The following is a 14059-nucleotide window of genomic DNA, read 5'->3' as shown; positions in this document are numbered from 1 at the left end:
GAATGTTATTATGTTCCTATACATCCTCCAAAATATCTGGATATTTGGATAAAAGTGGGTATTACGTGGAATTCGGTTTAAAATGGGAATGTCATTCACAGCCTATTTTCTGCACTGCAACCGTTTTGGGCAATTAAACACATAACAGTATCTGATGTTACTCTAAGTTAGGTCCTATTCATTTCAATGGCAGAGGACAAACAGTGGATACAACCATCTAAAGAGGACAAAGAATGGATCCCACCCAAACTGATTCCCATCCCTTTATAGCCCTTGTGCTGGTTGGGTCTCTGTTGAAGGCGGAGTAGTGTGCCAACTTCTTAGCTGGATGTTATCTAGCCCTTTAACAGCCTCCTAATAGCACAGGGCTCCTTAGCAGCACAAGACCAGCTGGGATTTCTCTGGTTTAGTGGCTGAAAGCTTGGCAACTCTACACATGGCAGCTCTTCGGGCAGAAAAACTTGGCCAAGCTGCTGCAAGACCATACCCATTCTTCAAATACAGCCTTGCACCAGTTTTCCCCAATGTGGAGCCCTCTAGATTTTTGGACTACAACTCCCATCATTACCAGCCAGATGGATGAAGGCTGCCTTACACCTATGACGCCATCTTGAATACACTCCATAGGTTTTTTGTATGGTTTTTCAATCATTCCTCTCCATCCCACCCCACCCCCTCTTTCTATATATAGTAGGACCTAATAATATGGGCAGCCCTGTTGCAAAGGAAGACAAGGATCCCTTACTGTCTATCAGATTTATATTCCACACCCTTCTTGTAAGAGCTCAGAGTGGCATATAGGTATTATTCCCCCCACCACTATGACTGCCTCAGGGTGGCCAGAGGGACAAATAGAGGGCTGTTTTACAGAGAACAGCCCTCTGAAGAGCTGCCAGAGGACTGTTCTATATTTGAAGGTGTCTCTTGTTTGCAAGGCTCCTAGTCTGCTCAAGTAGACATTGTGCAACAATTCCATCTCCCCACCCCACCCCTTAATGGATTTTCCATGGTAAGGAAAGAGGGGGGAAAGTGGTGGGAAAATGGCAGGGCAATGGCACCATAACAACTTTGTCTAGAAACATCCTAAGTGTCAGTGATAGCAAAGGCAGTGAGGGATGATGATGATGATGATAATGATGATGATGATGATGATGAAGAACTACAAGCAGTGGCAGCCCAAGAAGAAAATGGCACCAAACAAGTTAGAAGTGGTGCAAATGTCAGTATTTCCCCCAGAATTTAGTTCTGCTGTGTTGAATATGCTAATGTTTAAGCAAATCTTGAACTTTGCACAACATCCGCACAACATCAAGTTTTAAAAGCTTTAGGAAAAAGAAAAGTTTTTAGTTGAGCTTTAAAAGCTGCGATTGAACTTGTGGATCTCAGATGTTCTGGAAGAGCGTTCCAGGCGTAAGGGGCAGCAGAAGAAAATGGACGAAGCCGAGCAAGGGAACTAGAGACCCTTGGGCAGGTGAGAAACATGGCATCAGAGGAGCGAAGAGCACGAGCGGGGCAATAGTGTGAGATGAGAGAGGAGAGATAGGAAGGAGCTAGACCATGAAAAGCTTTGAAGGTTAACAGGAGAAGTTTATATTGGATTCTGAAGTGAATTGGAAGCCAATGAAGAGATTAATATTGAACTAATATTCAGCCTTCTTTTGAATCCCTTTCTTGTTGTCCTAGGGTGGCTATGTGTCCTATTTTAGAGAGGACAATCCAATATTTGAAGGGCTACCAGAGGACCTTTCTCTATTGGAAGGTGTCCTCTGCTTGAAGGGCTGTGCCGTCCAATTCCAGTTTTAAAATAATGATCCATAAGATCTGTTATGCAAATCACTGCCCTCTTTTTGGTGATGCATTTCTTCTTTGGGGGGGGGGGAATTCATAAGTGGCGATCATACCACTCTCTTTAATAAATGTAGAGAAAGAAATTGAATAGGTTCAGCTTATCCTGCACGGTTGGAAAATGCTGTACTTCTGGAATTTCCACTTCTGTACAACTGTCTAGGTGTAAGAAGTCTGTCTTCTTTTATATCTGATCAGCTGTGTGTCATATTGCAATATGTATTCCATGCTAAGGATCATTAGGAAAGGCATTGAAAATAAACCTGCTAATACTGTATTGCCTTCACACAAACCTATGGTGCAACCATGTTTAGGTTACTGTGTGCAATTCTAGTCAGTGCATGTCAAAAAGGATATTGTTCACCAGAGCCAGACCGACACTTTGGGTTAAATCACATGAAGCAATCATGATAATGCTACATCCTTCCTGCGTATTTATACCCCATAGGATACACAATGATATTTGTTTTGGTATTTTGGATAATCTGGAATAAAAAGCTGGAAATAATGAAAGTCTAATATGGAATGTGCAATGTGCCCCAACAGTTATTGTTGCAATTCAATACCGCAATAATAATAATAATAATAATAATAATAATAATAATAATAATAATAATTTATTTCTTACCCACCTCTTCACTTGGATCAAGGCAGGAACAATAGCGAATATAAAACACATAAAAGCTGATTTAAAACATAGTATACATGATTAAAATATCCTTAAAACATCCTTAAAACATTTTAAAATTCCACTGGGTAGGCCTGCGGGAATAGATCAGTCTTTATTGCTTTTTTGATCTAGCCCTGGCAAAATGATAAAATAACTTTCCTTCCAAGGAAAGATAACTTGGGGCTGTTTTAGTTTTGAAACATAGTGACAGGGGGGTTATGATAGAAGTTTCTTCAATTATGCATAGTGTGGGGTCCCTCCTCTCATAAAACTAGAACCCAGGGTCATCCAAAGAAGCTGAATCGTGGGAAATACAATACAAACAAAAGAAAGTAGTTTTTCATGCAGAACATCATTAAACTATGGAACTCAGTGCCACAAGATGTTATTATGAAGGATAAGGCTCTCAATTAGCTAACTCTAGCACCATAGGTAGCATGACTCTGAATATCAGGGAGCTGTCTATACGTGGGGTAAGTCCTGCAGTGGCTGCAGGTCTGCGCTGTGTCAATTATATGCTGCAGCCGCATCTTCACAGCCACTGCTGGGCTTTCCTGTAAAGCTGCATATTGAAAAAGTCAGGGACTTAACCTGACTTTTTCAATGGGAGCAATGTCAGTACAGCTCTTCCACCGTCTGATGTTGTTCTGGGGCCAATCCAGGGGTGGTGCCTGGTGGTTGCCTTCCACCAGGAAGGGGGGGGGGTGGTGGCTACGGTACCCAGACGGCCACCGGAAACTCTATTTTCTCTCCTCCCAGGAGCAGAAGTGACCATTTCAGATCTTTGGCTGTTAAAATGCCATTTGGGATGATTCCAACCACCATACACATGTGGAGCACATTTCATTAGGGTCTGCACCCAGGAATTAATTTTTAAAGGCAAGCATTTATTTAATACTCATTATTTTAATTCATTTATTTATTAAACACAGTTCCATTGATGCCCTACTCCACGTTCAAATTCCCTGACCACAGGAGGGCCGTTGCAAGTGAAAGGGGGGGGGACATTTCTCAAGACCCAGCATTGGTGGGGCTTTGTGGTGACAATGGACGGAGGAGGTCTCCTTCTCTTGGCCACTTTGAAATATGGCTCCCAGCAGAGAGACATTATTGCTTGAGACCTTAGGGTGTACCTGGGCACACCCAGCACACACCTAGCACACGCCTTTGCCAACCACATTCATATGCGAGTAAATGTAAATCCTGTTGACTCTCCTAAAGGACAGGCATATTGGTTTCAATGTTAAAAGAGCCACAACCATGGTTAAGAACAATTTTAATTTTAATTATTTTGCAGTCGGATCTTTCTGCTCTTATTATGCAAGACAAGTCCTCAACCTGCCCTTCTGCTCAGTGCAGCATCAAGGCATAAAGCAAGCATGAGATGGGGTTTGCTGGGAAACCCAATATAAAAATAATATGTTCAGGCCTTTTTACTAGGTCTCATTTTTATTTTTTGCCAGTGATTCACTTCCTGTGACTAACATATTAGAAAGCTCTCTTTAAGACTACATATTGCATTGGCAATTACCTCACCAGAACTGCTGTCCCACAAACTGTCTTATGACCCTGCTACTTCAATAGTGTTCGGTTTCCCTCTTGGTTTAAGAACAGAATTGACCTAAGCCAATGGGCATGTTTTTTTTTCATAATAATTGAATAAAGTGTTCTCAGTTTGTTAATGACAACATTATTATCATGAGATGTAGCACTGCAACCTGCCAAGAAATTTAAGGAATGTATTTGTTTCAAAAATATGTATTTTCCAATAAAACCTCAAAAGCATTCATTCACATTTAGACTATCACACATTTCTACATTCAGCATCCCACTCTTGAAATCAAACCTTACCAGATTTTGTGGGATCTGTTTCCCAATAGGGTGGCTATCTTTTCCCCCCTTTAACAGGTATTTAACAGGTAGAGTGTTCCCATCACTGAACTTTGAGGGCACACCTGTTGAATTTCTGCCTGTCATAGTAGTGTTAGAGGCATAGAAGTCGTGCCTGGGGGTGTTGGGGGAAGAGGCAAAGTAAGTCAGCTGGCCTAGTTTTTATGCTTTACATTATGGTGAATGTTAAATCAAACTATGCCAGTGAACGCAGCCAAATTCAGATCAGGTGTGAGAATGATGCTTGCCCTCAATTCCAAGTCTGGTTTTGTCCCACACTATATTGAGTGGTAATAGTAACCTAGTTCATGTTTTCACTTTAAAAAAAACCATGGAAGACAGAATTCTTCCCACAGTTTCAATGGCAGCTGAATGAATACCAAGTTAAAAAAGAAAGAAAGAAATGAATCGGACCAAGGTGCTGTGACCTCAATGTTTTTATGTGTAAAAGAGACATCTCTAGTCATTTGACCCATGTTTTTAACATTGACTTGGCACCCTTTGATATTGTCCATTACCAAACAGATGGTGCAATAGTTACTTTTTGAAGGACTAAGCTAGTATAATAACCACATCTGGAACTAATCTGTAGCTCCCTAAACCAATAGATCACCCAAGTTTAAGAGGGCCTTTCGGTCTAAATGGCTCACACAAAACACGAGCAAATAATCCAAAACCCTTATGGCTGTCTCAAGCTGTATCTTGCAGCCCGGCCATGTTTTTCCTGTAGGGTTGCTCTGATTTTATTTTATTTTATTTTTTAAAGGGATGGTTACATTTTCCTGGAACTTCAGTTTGTGACCTGCATAAGTTAAAGAAGAAAATGAAAGGATGACTAAGGGTGCAATCCTATGCATGGTTAGACAGAAAGAAGTCCTACAATTCCCAGCTTTCTCCAGCCAGCATGGATGGCTGGGGAATGCTGGGAGTTGTAGGACTTTTTTCTGTCTAAACATGCATAGGATAAGTGCCTTAAGTCCCCATTTAGAAATAGAATTGTAATGAATTGCCTGCTGATAAATCCTCTTCCTTCGTCTAAAGCAGGGGTGGCAAAATTACTTATTGTTAGATGTGTACCTTGCCTTTGGAGCTGAAGGCATCAGATGCTGGAATTTCTTGGAGCCTATAGCTGTTGACCATCAGCTATATGGTTTCTGAAGTGTTTAACCATTAAGCTTTTGCCATGAGATTTTCTACAATAAAGAAGGCTCATTGATTTGAGAGAATGTGTGCCAGTTTGCCAGAATGTGTGCTTGCCTGAGGGACAGGGAAACCTGACACCAGTGTCCCCACTGCAGCTATTCCCCACATGAAGAAGTGGCATTATGAGTCATCCCTGCACACCTTCTTTCCCTGGAGAGCTGAGCTCCCACCAGCCCACCAAAGAGCCCAATGCTGCAGGAAAAGAGGCCATGTGAGGAGTCAGCTTCCCACACGCCCTGTTTCCCAGCAGAATCGCTGAGGTTCCATGTCTGGTGGCAGGGCCATGCCAGGACATTTTGCTGCCTGAGGCAAAGGACAAGATGACACCCTGTTCTCATTCAATATACATAGACAGCTGGGCTAGCAGTTGAATCTTACCTCAACACTGGCTATGGGATTGTGTCCTCCACCATGCTAGAGGCAGAAGGTTCATTTAGTGAGCCCAGATCAGCTGGTATGGCATACACAGCTCTGTCCTGCCACAGAAGGGAACAGCTGCCTCCTGAGGTGATTGACTCACTCTGCCTAATGGTAGGGCCGGCCCTGTCTGGTGGTGACAGGGGCCTAATCTACACCAAGCAGGATATAGCACTATGAAAGCGGTATGAAAGTGATATATAATAGGCAGGAGCCATACCACTGCTTCATAGTGGTATTGACATGCACTGACAACTGTTGGGGCCCATTGACACACCAATGAAAAAGAAGAGATAGTCTCTAGTATTGGAAAATAGAAAAAGGTTTTTATTTTTTGCTACATATATCTTCAATCTTTAAAAATTGTATTGTTGTAAAAAAAAACTTAATGTATAAAAAAGCTCAACGTTTCGGATCTTCTGATCCTTTTTCAGGAGCTACAAATAAACAAAAAACTTTTTTACCAACACATACAATACTTACACTGAATTTTGTCATAGATTGTATGCACATTAGCAATATGCAAAATATGCAAAATATTAAAATATGCAAAAAGCAAACGAAAAAGGAGGAGAGGGAAGGGAGGATAGGAGGACAAGAGAAAAAGAGAGAAAACAAAAAGAAAACAAAGGAACAACATTGCTTTTACTTCCGTTTGTGGCAACCTCCCTCTTACTTTGGATTACACTTGCCAACCCGCTTTCCTAGTGCTATATCCTGCTTGGTGTAGGTTAGGCCAGGGTGTGTCCCCTGGAGGATTCTGGGGTGGGACAACGCAGCCCCCCAAACCTCCGAAGTTACCCACCCTGATCATCCCTGCAATCTTGTTCATCCATACCCAGCTTAGAAACATATTTTTGGTATGCCTTTAAAGAAACCATTTGGCCATGACTGGCGGTTACAAACCTGCACAGTTCACAGAACATTCTCCTTTGTGGAATGACTTCACTGCTGGCATGAATTCATTAACGGTTCAGCAACAGGCATGGCACACCTGTTACAATAGTACTTATAACAAGACATGTATTGAGTGGCTATTCCTACTTTTCTTCCCCCTTGTAGCATGATTCCAAGACGCAATTTCCCCTTTCATGCATGCAAAGATATTCATCTCCACTGGGGGGCAGCAACTCACATCCTATTACCCGATTTAATGGCATACTCACCTCTGAAATCAACATTCCTTTCTGCTATTCATTTCCATTGTTGTATCAAGGCTCTGGATAATGGGCCCATCTTGTCACCCACCAAATATTGCTTTCCAGACATTTCTCTGTAAATGTAATAATACCTATGATGATTCAGAATCAAATTGATTTAGTCTCCTAGATTTCCTGGATTATTATTTAAAAACAACAACAACCTGTCATGTCTTCCAAATGAGCGTGTGTGTTTTTATTGTCCGATCATAATGTCTCATTCATGGAATTTTACTAGGGGACTAGTCAAGGTTATCTTCCACGTGTAGCTCTCCCATGTTTTCCCACCTTACCAGGGGGGAAATATGTGCTAAGGATTAAAAGATGGAAGATGCCTGTTTTGATTGGGAGAGCCAGGAACCCTGCATTTGGCAGGTCCCTCTCCTTATGTGTTCACTCTCACTTGACACATAGGCCAAAGAGCTTTCAAAATTAGAAATACGACAGACCATAATGTAGAAAAACAAAGAGGAAGAATGGTGCTGGTTTTCCCCTTGAAGAAAACCATCCGTTCAATATATCCCATTGGAGCACAAGGCTAACCACTGTGCTCAATAGGGTGACCATATGGAAAGAAGGACAGGGCTCCTGTATCTTTAACAGTTGCGTAGAAACGGGAATCTCAGCTGCTATCATTTGTATGCATACAGCACCTGCTGAAATTCCTTCTTCATCATAATAGTTAAAGCTGCAGGAGCCCTGACCTCTTTTGTATCTGGTCACTCTATAGTATAGTATAGTATAGTATAGTATAGTATAGTATAGTATAGTATACAGTATAGCTCCTGTAGCTTTAACTGTTGTAATGAAGAGGGAATTTCCCCAGGTGCTGCCTGCATACAAGTAACCCCTACTGAAATTCCTTTTTCTAAACAACTATTAAAGATATAGGAGCTCTGTCTTCTTTTCCATATGGTCACCCTACTCAATATACCCACAAAAGTGCCAACACAATATATTTTCAGAAGCATGCCATGGGCACATTTGCATGATCATGGCGGCCAATGGCAGCCTGGAGCACCCCTGAGGAGAGGGCTACCGAAAGAACAGGCTGCCCTCCTGACATGCAGCCATGCACCCATGCATGCAGCTCAGAACCCTTCAGGCCTGGCAGCCGTGCATCCCAGCACCCTCCGAAGCTGAAAAGGGTTCCCAGAAGCCATGCCAGCTGTTACTAGACAGATCTTGACCATAGACATCTGCAGAGTAGTGGCAGAGGTTTTGGCTATGCACATCTCTGTGGTAGGTCACCATTACCCACAAATACTTGCCAAACATGGTAAGCCACTATGGGGCCCTTTACCCCAACTGCAGAATGTGGGTTACAAGGTGGCTTAATGGGGGTAATTAACCCTTCATGGGTGGGGAGAATGCCTGCCACACAACACACTAACCCCTCATGGGTCACTCCCAGAAGTTACCACCATGACTTAGCGTGTTGTGTGAACTCAGCCTATTTGCGCATATATGTCAGAGAAAGGAATTAGTGTTTGGGATGAGTGCCAGGGAGAAATGTTGCTGCAGGAAAACAAAACCCAGCTCCTCTGTGGCAAGTGATCTTATCGCTAATCATAACATATACAACTGCCTATTATGTGGATCTCCACCATCATATCACAGCAATTCCACTATTCTGGTCCATCCCTGGTGGCCACTAGCTGGGATGTAGGGATGACTGCCATTATGGTAAGTCAAATGGTTCTCTGTTTTATGGACAGAAACGAGAAGCACTGACCAGACTAAGGCCATTATTGACTGTAAACCCATGGTGAGCATAACCTGCTCTGTTCCAGAGTGATCATTGGGGTGTGTGTGTGAGAGAGAGAGAGGTATGAGTGTCTATCAGAGAGAAAGAGGACCTGAAAATTATAAGGGAAGGAAGGAAGGAAGGAAGGAAGGAAGGAAGGAAGGAAGGAAGGAGAGAGAGAGGGAGAGAGAGAGATTGAGATTGAGATTACAGAGGAAAATCGTGTTTGCTTACCATTGCTTCTCCTCCCACACATTTGTCCCTCATTACTTCCTCTTTTGAAAGAGGAAGTAAACAACATGCATGTGGTCCATTCAGTGAGCCATTTTGATCCTTCTGCTTCTCCTGCACACAGCAGGAGTTAGCAGCAACTTCTGTCATTAAAATAAGTCAGACTTGGTGGGGTGTTTTTTTGTGGTGCAAGAAGGCTAGAAGGGGTAGGAGGCACTTGGGAGGCAGGCAATGTCATGAGAGGGAGCTGCAAAAAATCCTTGAGTGCCCAGTAACGAGTGTGCAATAAAACGCTCATCTGATGGAGCTCTAAGTATATGTATTTGTGTATGTGTATGAGAGAGAGGGGTGGGGGAGAGAGGCCAAGAATTGTAAGAAGGAAGGAAGGAAAGAAGTAAGTAATTGGGGGAGCACTAAGACAAGAAAGGGAAGGGAGAGAAAAAGAAAGAGAGAGAGAGAGAGAAAGAGAGAGAGAGAGAAAGAAAGAAAGAGAGAGAGAGAGAGGTTTCATATCTATGAATGGATGTGGAGGAAAAGGAAGGCATTGTATATCTCAGTAAAAAAAAAAGAGGGAAGGTAAATTCAGACAGCTGTTTTCCCCCTTTCTTTCCTTAATAGGTGACAACATGTGGATACAAATGACCATTGGCTAAGTGTTAACATACCATGATGTACACATAAGCTCCGGATGAGTCAATCATCTATGCTGCCCTAGTGATGAGGAAAATCTTGCCACATTTTCACACCTGATTAGAAGTCTTGCTTTCCCAAAGGTTGGCAAGAGTCTCCTCATCACATCGCAGGACAATGCACTCACATGCACAGCACACTAGTAAGTTACCAGTTGGTAAATCATTGTCTGTATTGATGCTCAACTGTCCCATGGGAAGGGCCACTGGTTGAAGCATCTCCCTATTCAGTAATGGAGATACCCTGCCTATGCAGTCTAGGCACTGGCTGTCCTCAACAGGAAGAGCTATAAAGAACTTCTGTTCATGCTAGAACTTTTTCTGGGCAACAGTTAACTTTTCTAACTCTGGTCCCTGAGTCATTCTCCGGTTCTGACTTCTATTCCAGCTCCAACCTTTGGCTTGACGCTGCTCCATTCTTCCAGTTCCCACTCAACGAAAGCCTATGACTCAGCTCTGATACTAATTAATAAGAAACAGAAAACCATCATTCCCATAAGTTTGTCAGAATGCTCTGATTTGTCGAGCTTTGGAAGACTGGCAAAGTCCTTCTTTTCAACATTGTTCATATGAACAAAGATACTTAGTTGATTTTTCACTAATGATATGTTGACTGCCTGCATTGCACATCTGAACGTATCACTATAAATGTTTTTGGTCTGGTATCTATGGTTTTATTTTATATATTATTCTGTTCTATTTTTTGTTCAGTGCTTTGACCCTTGGGACTGGGATATCAACATTTATTCAAGCAATATTTAGCCACATACCTTGAGGCAGGCCATGCTGTCTAATATTCACAAAAGACTTTTCCTCAATCCTTGTTTAAAACCCACAAAGAAAGAGATTATTTTCATACTTCTATCAGGGTTTATTTTAATGTGCAGCTGGATGCATTTTATGCAGTTGGGAAAGAATTGTGCAGTTGAAGCGAAGTTTTTGTGTAGTGGACTTTAATAAGGAACAAGGCTGGGTTTTTTTAAAAAAAATGGAACAGAGAAGAAACTAAGATAAACAAATAGAACATTAAATGATTGTCATTTCTTTTCAATCTTCATAACCTTATACTAATCGTATATTATTGGGACCAAGTGCTTGTCTAGTCAAAAGCATTTATTATCTCATGTACATATCAGCAGTATATGTAGGTATACAACTGTGGCACATAGCAATACAAATGCAAAGAAGACTGCATAATTGTGCCATAATTCCCATCTCTCGTAATTTCCCTAATCATACTCACTTACTCTTCACTGTTTCGTATTTTCCCCCATTAGAATAATTTTGGGAGGTATCATACACTGATACCTGCAATGGCTTCTTGTGCAATTGGAGAGAAAAAAACATAGTTAGAATAAACCCTAAGTTCCATTGGTAGACCTGTTCCTGCATTTACAACATTCTTCTAACGCTGGACTGAAATCTATGTGTGAATTCAATCTGGCAGGTTTCCCAACAGCTGTTGGCTGTTCCAGTTGCTATGTTTTGGAGATGAAATGAGCCCCAACCTGACTACTGTTTGTTGGAGATGCTAGATTTTCATGCCTTCTCTAATAAGTATATTGACTATGTAGTCCTACTTGTATGGATGGAATCCATCTCGCATTGAATTCAAATTACGTCCATTTGATTTTCCATATAAGCCAATCACAATCCTCACTGTGGCAGAAATGATAATTTAAACATAGGGAATAGTTTTGAACACCACCATATATTAAAACCTTGAATTTAGGGGGTAAATATTTGGTGACATTTTTAAAATGACTTTAAAACCATCATGAAAAATTACTCAAAGTGACTCAAAAGCTATAAAATACAATTTCCTAAGTATCTGGGTGAAATATGTATCAAATACACGAACAACAAAAAAAACCCACACAAAAATGATACTTTGTTTTGTGAAAATTCCAGTGTGTCCCCACAGAACACGGAGAAATAATATTTTGCACTGTTCCCATTAAGGGATGAAGTTACCGCCAACTACAATGAAAATCCTGGAACAAGGGGGTTGTTAAGTTCATTGTCAGGAATATAAACCTTCACAGATTATCACCTTAGCCTTATCGTAGCCTTACCATTTTGTAAGCAGCTTAGATGATCTGGCATAAAATTTACTGGTTTTCATGGTGGAATCATTTCTGTGGAGAATTTCTCAGGACACCTTCTGTCTGAAAAGAAAGGATGGTATTAAATGCAGATCCATATACGACATGCACACACAGGCCATACTGTGATGCAAAACTTTGTCCATTTTCTCGATCCACATCAATAGTGGGAAAGTGCGTAACGCAATGGATTTAACTCACACCATATGTTCTGTTTCACAATATGAATTATGGAAATGGGAAGGAAGAAGAAGACATTCATCATGGGGATACCAGTTCCCTTGGCCAGAGTAATATACAGGAATAGAGAACAAGCCAAGAGCAGTAAAGCCAAGAGTGGCACACTAAATTGAATTTATTTATTTATTTATTACATTTATATCCCACCTTTTTTCCTCCAAGGACCCCAAGGCGGCATACATAATCCTCCTCTTCCCCCTGTTATCCTCATAACAACAACCCTGTGTGGGGACTAGAACCCGGATCTCCCGACTCCCAGTCCAACACCTTAGCCACTACACCACACTTATCTTGGTACTACTCATAATCAAAGACTGTACATCAAACAATTTTGGGTGCACTATGCTCTACCTGAAGATTTGAGTTCTTATCTTTTGCTAAATAAGGTAGGGAAAGACTCCAGTCTAAAAGCGTGGAATCCTGAAATCTGTCAATGTAGACAATATTGATCTACACCAGATGTGGGCCATCCCCAGTGTAGCCCCAGCACCCCCCAAAAAAAATCTTAATGGAAAAAATGGTATTCAGAGCACTACAGAATGCCCCCCCCCACCCCGGCCCAAGGTCAAATCTAGCTTGTTTCCTAGGTAGACGTGACCATTTGTTTGTTTGTCTGTTTTTTGGCAATCTAGATGCCTTTTAAAAAAACCCAAAGTTTAATTCATTTTGGGGAGTCACCTGGGAAACTGTGGCCCAACTTTACCTCCAAAAACTCCCCAAGTTGGCCACCCCAATCTAGATGGACAATTGTGTAATGTATGCATTTGGTATAATGCAGCTTCCTATGTACCTTATGAAACAAGATAGCTAAGTGCAACTCGTGGTCCAAGAAAGTGGATGGGGAAATACATTCCCAGTCAAGTTACAAACTGAGTAGGAATATGCAGCCATGTCCATACATTGCAGAGCTAATAGGAATGAACTGGGCCTAATAGGAATGAACTGGACCTTGAACTCACATGATCATTGATATCCATGCATGCAGTTCCCTATCCAGGCTGATTCAACCCATGGACTTCGCTTGATAGATTATCATGTTGTGTGCCATTTTGATTTATAATGAGCATTTTAACACTGAATGAAGATTTTAATTGCATTGATCCTTTCTTGCCTCCTCATAATTATTGTATTTATTTATTTACCAGTTGGTTACCAGAGAACACAATTCACGGAGAAAAAACAAATCTAATGAAAGGTTTAATTTAACTTTGACTGGATTACTTTTAACTGTAGGTGTCTCCTAATCTCGTCATGATTTGTTTACAGGCCATAAGTTTCCAGCATGTCATTGTACTTTGGCCTGCACCTGTGTTTATAAAGGTGTACAGAGAGTTTTTTGTGTTCATATTTCATTTTGCCCCAATTTGCAATTATGTTTGCTTATTATACTTGACTTTTTTGATATTAAAAATAAAACTTTATAATATTTTGTTTAAAAAGATTCCTTAAAACATTCTTTTTAAATAAAAAGCTATATGGACATAAATAAGCTCCCAATTTTAAATTATGTTTTTAAACAATGTATATTATGTTTTAATTGAATATTGTGTATTTTATCGTTTACTGTTGTTCCCCACCTCGATCAAAATGGAGAGGCAGACAAGAAATTATTATTATTATTATTATTATTATTATTGTGAAAACTGTTGTTATTCGTGGAATTTGCATGTCAAGAGTTTTCCAATGAAGAGTATTTCATGAAAATAGGTCAACAGGAAGGCAGTCAAAAGGGATGACCAACTAACTCCCAACTTTGAATTTTATAGACAAGATTGACAACTTTTAGATCCTGCTCCACATCTAAACAGATTCCAGAGCAATAA

The 14059-nt window shown here is 40.9% G+C and overlaps 1 long non-coding RNA gene across 1 annotated transcript; it reads right to left on the bottom strand.

Annotated features, from left to right (window-relative positions):
- Positions 1–6409: 6409 nt before the first annotated feature.
- On the bottom strand, positions 6410–12155 carry LOC134400342 (uncharacterized). Its single transcript, XR_010025575.1, has 3 exons — positions 11967–12155; positions 7192–7298; positions 6410–6462 (listed from the first exon to the last, which is right to left on the bottom strand). It is a non-coding gene; the product is annotated as an uncharacterized LOC134400342 (long non-coding RNA).
- Between the last annotated feature and the right edge of the window lie 1904 nt (positions 12156–14059).

Source organism: Elgaria multicarinata, chromosome 6 (genome assembly GCF_023053635.1).
Source record: "Elgaria multicarinata webbii isolate HBS135686 ecotype San Diego chromosome 6, rElgMul1.1.pri, whole genome shotgun sequence".
Classification (NCBI taxonomy): domain Eukaryota; kingdom Metazoa; phylum Chordata; class Lepidosauria; order Squamata; family Anguidae; genus Elgaria; species Elgaria multicarinata.
Note: the sequence above shows the minus strand (reverse complement) of the source record. Positions and strands in the feature narration are given on the sequence as shown.